We start from the raw sequence: 7,818 nt of genomic DNA on the forward strand, positions 1-7,818 counted from the left end.
ACTCAGTGAGGTGCTCTTCGGTTACCTGTTCTTCCTTGCCTGCTTCATTCTTCCTTTTTCTGCTCCTGGAAGGATCATTTCCCAAAATAATGACCATCAAGCAAGTCCTTGTCTCAGGCCCTGCATTTCTTGAAGACCATCGGCTAAAACAACGGGCAGTAGAAGTAGGTCTGGAAAGCAGACCCTCAGAATGAGATTCTGGAACTGGGTCACCTATAGGTCAACCATGGGTAGGGATTCCATTAGTGGTGATAAGTAAGAAGGAAATAATTATAAAGACTGTGGAGTTGGCTGGCTTTTGTTCATAGCCTTAGAAGCCTTGAAGAAAAAAAATTAAATTTAAATTAAAAAAAAAAAAGATGGGCTCAGGTTAACCAGACAACTCAAGACACCCTGGGAAAGTGAGAAAACCTCCATGGCAGTGTTTAAAGAAGTGCTTATCCTTTGTAGCCCAGGGGGCAGACCATGCTGAAAATCAAGTCCAGAATTTCATTACTAGGCTAGCAGGGCTCAAAGAATACTGAACAGCAGCCTAAACAGGTCTCCTGTCAAGGTCAAGGACCTTGTATGATGATAGTGAGAATCAGAGACCTAAGATGGGGATATCTGGGTGCATGAGCCTAACAACCTTGAACCCTTATACCTCTTAATCCTCCCAGTATGCAAAAGCAGCCCCCTCCCCGTGGCTAAAGGAGAATAGCCTCCATTCCATCGGAGGTTCCAAAAGACCTCAGCTGAGGCAGGCACTTCACGACATGGTGCCTGTCCTTCTCAAGACCTGCCTCCACCTTTTCTAACTTCCTCCAAACCAATGACTAGGGAAAAGTCACAGATCAGCCCCAATGGGTAACGCCTCCCCTGGAAACATGTTGTTTCCTCTTGGAAACATGCAGCGAATGAAAATACCTGGCCAACAGGTATCAGCAGGAATTTTTTAGATGTCCTTGCACGTGTGGGAAAGGATATGTGTAGGGAGTTATTCATTCCAGCATTGTTCTCATTATCAAAAGTATAAACGGCTATTGACTGGCTACTTTTTAAGTGTGGCACCTCCACGCACGGGAATCTCCACAGCTGTGGGGAATATGAGGATGTTCCTGATATACCAACACGGAACGAATTCATTCTGTATTGGCACATAAAACAGTTTATAGAAACCATGAGTATAGCAAGCTACCATTTGTGCAGCAGGAGTGGGGAGAACAATAGATGCACGTATTTGTCTATGTAGAAAAAGAAATCTGGAAAAAATATATCTGAAACAATGTAACAATATATGCTTCCGAGAAAGGGAAGTAGGTAGCTGAGAAACAGGGGGCTAGAAGGAAACTCTTTACTACATATCCTTCGGTACCTTTTGGGTTTTTGAAATGTATACGTGACTCAAAAAAAAAAATGGCATGAAAATTTTTAAAAGTTAACTGTTTTCCTGTTGTCCTCTCCCAGAGATTCTGATTTTGGGCCAAGGAATCTGCATTGATACAGAAGATACAGGAGATGCAAAGAGCACACTGTGAGAAACTCAGACTGACATCACAGGTCCACATATCAAAGTATTCTATGTGAGGTATCACCAGGAAGTGACAGTGAAGAGAGACAAAGATGACGTCCAGGTGTTTGTACCATAAATGGGGAAATTAGAACACTGTTCTGAACAGGATAAGATGGAAGGGGAATTTCCCAAAATAAAGGACAAGCCAGTCCACTTAGATGTAATTGGGAACTAGATCCTTTTTGCCATTGTAGCTGCAATTTTCATAGAGATTCTGTCATCAAAAAGAAATCGCTGACATTACAATGGAGTTATGGGTATGTCAAAAAAGTTCCTCTCTTTTGATTCCTCTTTTTCCCCAAAACTGCTGACTATGATCAACTCTGTTTCAAACAAGCACATTTTTACAACTTTTTCCTTCTCCCTCCTAAAACAGTGTATTTGGTTGGTATAGAATAGAACATGAGACACTAAGACACACACACACACACACACACACACACACACAGAGTCTCTCCAATAACTGTGCTCATGTTGCCCACTTTCCTCCTAGAGTCCTGCCCCTCCCGCTCTCCCCCTCCCATCCTCTCACACCCCCTCCCATCTTCATTCATTCAACAAATATATATTGAGAACTTCTGTTTCTGATACTGGGTACTGGAGACAGAGTCCTAATCAAGGTTCCTTCTCTCATGATATGTACATACTAGTGGAAAGAGCTAGAAAAAAGAACGAAAAGTATAGAAATTAATTAATTAAATATTTTCAGATAATGGTAAGTGTTCTGGGGGAGAGGGAACACTTTAGGTTGGGTAGTCAAGGGAAGTTTCTCTGAAGAGGTTATCTGAGACCTGAATGATGAGAAGGAGCCAGTCAAGTGAATTTCTGGGGTAAGAACATTCCAAGCAAAGGAATAGTCAGTGCAAAGGCCCTGACTCTTGAGGAATACAAAGAAGACCAGTCTGGCTGGGGCAGAGTAAACTAGGACAAGGGCACAAACGTATTAGGCGAAAGAAGAAGGCTATGTGGATGCGTGCGCATAGCTACTATAATTTATCTCCACATCTTTTGATAGTAGGCTGCATATATCATGCCATTTGTCACCTTAATACTTCAGTTATGTTTCCTAAGAACAAGGATATTCTCCTGCACAATCACAATACAGTTATTAGTTTCAGAAACTTTAACGTTGGTACGTTTATCTAATCTACAGTCTTATTCCAATTTAAACAATTATTCCACTAATGTTCTTTATAACATTTCTCAGTACAGAGTTCTTCATAGTATTTCTTAGTACAGACTCTGGTCCACAGTCACAGACAGCATTTACCTGTCATGTCTCCTCATTCCCTTTAAACTGGATCAACTTCTCAGCCTTTCCTTGTCTTTTAACATACTGGCCAGTAATTTTTCTTTATTAAGTTGTTTTTTGTTTGTTTGTTTTCAGACAGAGAGAGAGTACGAGCACATGTGAGTAGGGAAGGGGCAGAGAGAGGGAGACAAGAGAATCTCAATCAGGCTCTGTGCTGTCAGGGTAGAGCCTGACGTGAGGCTCGACCTCACGAACTGTGAGATCGTGACCTGAACCAAGATCATGAGTCAGTCACTCGACAGACTGAGCCACCCACGTGCCCCCCAGGCCAGTAATTTAGAGGATTTTCTCTTATTTGGTTTTTCTGATATCTTTACCATTCGATTCAGGTATGCCACATATGTCACATGGGCAATTTTCCATCCTCAGAGCATTAGTCCAGAGGCACGTCGTGCCTCATTGGTGACGTTAATGTTGATCATTTGTGGAAGGGATCATCCAGGTTCTCCGCTGTGCTGTTACTTGGTGGGGAGATACACATTAATTTATATCCAACAAAAAATTGACTGTCACTCCTGGGTTCGATTTTATGGAGTAGTTAGAAAAAAAAATTTAACCTTTAGTTATGTCAGTCAGGGTCCAAAAAAGGACCATACAATGCATTCGGTTGCTATGTCACCGCCCTGTCTAAAGTGGCATACACAATGGGGCGCCTGGATGGCTCAGTCGGCTGACCATCCAACTTCAGCTCCGGTCATGATCTTGCAGTTCGTGGTTTCAAGCCCCGCGTCAGGCTTTGTGCCAATAGCTCGGAGCCTGGAGCCTGCTTTGGATTCTGTGTCTCCCTCTCTCTCTCTGCCCCTCCCTCACTCGCACTCTGTCTCTCTCTCTTTCTTTCTCTCTTTCTCTCTGTCTCTCTGAAAAATAATAAAATTAAACAAATTTTAAATAAATAAATAAAGCGGCACACACTGACACACCTCTGGCTCAACACACACCACCTGCCCTATCATATATTTATTGGTGCATTTATTTACTACCTGTCTCCCACATTAAAAATGTTAACTCCAAAAAAGCAAGGGCTTTTGTCTGTTCTGCTCACTGCTCCAGTACAGAGCCTTCCTGAAACAGAGCACTTCAGGAAGAAGTACTGAAAATTAAAGGAAATGACCTTTTGTTTTTGTAATTCGGAAGCAAAGGCATCGCTACCATGGGCAGAGAGTGGGTCTTCCCTGAGGTTAGAACATGTGCACAGTCAAAAAGGACAGGGTAGGATATCGTTGATGAGAAAGGCTGACCGGGGAGGCAATCTTTGTGCAAACGGGGGAACTCATTAGAGGGGGGAACGCCTTCCTCTCTGAGCCTCAGTCTCTCGGACCCGCACTCAGAAGCCTCTTGGTTACACCAGATGACCCTCTCTGCTAACGTGAGTCAGGAACACCAATTATTTAGCCCCGCTATGTAAAAATCTTAGTGGGATAGATCCCCACTACCTGGACCATACACTCTAGGCTTCCTAGTATTGCATACAACCGTGTTCTCATGCCTTATCACCAATTACGATTTGGTTTGCCGATGCTTTGCCTCTAGGGAAAAAAATGGTGCCTATTCTGCCCTGTACCTGTTCTACTATTCTCATAATCTACTCACAGAGAAAAGAAAATCTTTCTGACATGGGCTCCTACACCTTCCCACCTGCAACCTCCAAAAGCATAGACACCTATACTCATCTCCTCCTTTTCTCTTTGCATAATGGAAGATACGTCCTGATGTATGTCTTTCTTAACTTCTCAGAAATATCACTCAGCCAACCACCTCCCTCCTGAATCTTGACATCTTCCTCCTTCCTAGCTCCTTTTTTTCAAAATTAAAGTAACTTGCTTCAGTCTCTCCATGGTTTAAAAAAAAAATGTATCTTGACCTCTCCTCATTCAGCTGCTGTGTGTTACCCTCCTTGTAACAACTAGACTGTGCTATCCGCTTCTGTACCATCCACAACCTCCTTGGATCTCTCAGTCTGATTTCTGCACCTCTCAGCCTGCGGTGTAACTGTTCTTGCCAAGATCAGAGGCTTTCTTGTTGCTACATCCAGCCAATGCTTCCCAGTCTCTTTCCTACTTGGCTTCTTAGCAGCATTCGACACTGTCCATCAGTCCTTCTTGGGACACACATTCTCTCCTCTGGCTTCTTGGCTTAGTGGCTCCTTATGTCACAACTTTTTCTCATTCTCCTTAGTACAACTGTCCCCCACTTCTGCCCCCTTGAATGCTGGCATTCCTCAGTGTCGTGTCTAGGCTCTCTTTTCTTTTTTTTTTTATTTTTTATTTTTTTTTAATTATTATTTTTTTTAACGTTTATTTATTTTTGAGACAGAGAGAGACAGAGCATGAACAGGGGAGGGGCAGAGAGAGAGGGAGACATAGAATCTGAAACAGGCTCCAGGCTCTGAGCTGTCAGCACAGAGCCCGACGCGGGGCTCGAACTCACGGACCGTGAGATCATGACCTGAGCCGAAGCCGGACGCTTAACCGACCGAGCCACCCAGGCGCCCCTAGGCTCTCTTTTCTTATTCTACCTTCTCTACTTGGGGAATTTCATCACTTCCAAGGTGCCCATGAGTACCTGAAGACGCTAATGACTTTTCATATCTGTTTCTCCAACCTACCTCTCCTCCCTGAGGCAACACAGTTCTGCCCTAATTGTCAGCCTCAGCTTTTAAGGCTCAGAAACTTGGTCTACCTGCTTTTTAAAGTGGCTTTTTCTCAGAGGAAATTAAGTTATAATCGTCACATAGTAAAGATGCCAAAAATGTTAGGAGTATTGTCATTGCACTGATATTATCAGTGGTATCGTTAGCATATTCATCACAAATATTTTTAGCGTGCAAATGATTTTTAAACAATAAATCAAGCCCATTCTGAAAGGGGCAGAGGGACCAAAAACAAAATGGCTTGTCATGCTTGACTGCAATAACCTACAAACAAGGGAACACGTCTCCATTATTCTATCCTATTTGAAGGGAAAGATGTCATATTGTACAACCTCGGTGTAGAGTGTGTTTCTGGACTTCAATTCACAGGAAGAATAAAACTAAAAATCAAGGCCAATCAAATGTTATCCAAAGTAACTGAACCTTGTCTCCTTTTAACTAAGGCCAGGCTCAACTATGACTTCCCATGTGACCCCCTGACTTGGGAAAGTATGTTGGCTTAATAAACGTTTCCTGTAAAGAAGGAAGAGGCAATTATCGTATGTTTCAGGGTAAAAAAAAAAAAAGAAAAAAGAAAAAGCCACTTCCATTTAAAGTGTCTTTCCTCAAAATCTTCCTCTCTCCTCAGTAGCTGAATTCTCCCTTCTTACCATGCTCACTTCACCAGACTCCCTTCCCACAGCTCCTGGTCTCGCTCTCTCTTCCCTGTAAATGGTTAGTAGGCAATTCAATATGCATACAACTTTGGTTGCTAGAGCTCTGCTTTGTTTTGCCTTACACATAAATATTACTACCCGCATGATTTCCCTCTCGGCCTAGGTAAACCCTGCTTCTGAGTGTTCCTCCCATCAAGCTCCAAATTTTGAGTGGGTTCTTCTGCTGTAGATATCAACCCCCGCATCCACCCCCGATCTCGTGAACTTGTCTCTCTTCCTGGGTATCATTTCCAAGGAAACAAAAGCAGCTGTAGCCATTGCTGTGATTCATTGTGAAGTCTCCGACTGCCCTCTTCCCCAACCTCTTCAGCACTTGGTGACTTGGAAATTGGGGGGGGGTCACACTTCCTGCTCTAATGCCCTAGATATTTACAGAAGCATTCAGAGCAGCATGACTCTGGCCCTACAGTACCTGCCTTTGAACCCTACCTTCACCGTTACTAGCTGCCTGCTCTTAGGTAGATTACCTAGCCTTTCTATGCCCCAATTTCCTAATCTACAACACTGGGGAAGTACTAGTACCTTCCTCCCAGGGTCAAGGTTAAAGGAGATAAACCAAATAGAGCACGTCTGATGCTTACTGGTTCATATACAGCCCTTAAGGAGTGTTATTATTATCCCTCTCCTACCAAATTCTGCTTCATCATAACATTGCATCCTTAAAACCCCACTGCCTAAACAATCCATACGGTATCTTTTGTCTATAGTACACACACGGTCAACATTATTCAATTTTAATAGCTAATAGATTGCAAAGGGAAGTATCTCACAACATATCAAAGTTTTCAGAGAAAGGAAAACTCCTAATAATCTGTGCTTTAAAATGATGCATCCATACAATGCTTTTGAAGCAGCTGGGGTCAGTTGTAGGTAGTACAACCAACTTAATCCTAGGAGTAGGGAGAGTCTAGCCCTTAACAGTCCACACAGTGCTTTTAAGTGCCTGAGCAATTTCTATCCTGCTGACAGCACTGTAAAGGGACATTATTACCCCAACATTGCAGATGTAGAAACGGAGGCCTGCAGAGGCTTGGGAATTTGCAGAGGAGACTAATCACACTAGCAGGACAGAGCTAAATTGGAATCCAGATCTTCTGACCCTATGTTCTTCTGATTCCCAAATGTTCTTGCTACTTGACCATGCTGAGAAATAGGCCCCATTTCACTGTAACTAAAACAGATGATTAGATCTAATGGGCGCCTGGGTGGCTCAGTCGGTTGAGCGTCTGACTGCGGCTCAGGTCACGATCTCACAGTCTGTGAGTTCGAGCCCCAGTGTCCAGCTCTGTGCTGACAGCTCGGAACCTGGAGCCTGCTTCGGATTCTGTGTCTCCCTTTCTCTCTGCTCCTCCCCCGCTCATGCTCTCTCTCTCTCTCTCTCTCTGTCTCTGTCAAAAATAAATAAATATTTTAAAAAAAGAAGAAGAATTCTGTTAATCATTGGAAAGCCATTGAGCAACCCTTGGATGAGGGTAACGCTAAAGAAAAATAGATCTTTGCCCTTTAATAGATTAGTTTGTAATAAAGGGGACATGGCTATGAGAAGGAAAGACCCAGGAACTCTTACAAAGCAACATACAATCTCTTC

Source organism: Neofelis nebulosa, chromosome 8 (assembly GCF_028018385.1).
Source record: "Neofelis nebulosa isolate mNeoNeb1 chromosome 8, mNeoNeb1.pri, whole genome shotgun sequence".
Classification (NCBI taxonomy): Eukaryota; Metazoa; Chordata; class Mammalia; order Carnivora; family Felidae; genus Neofelis; species Neofelis nebulosa.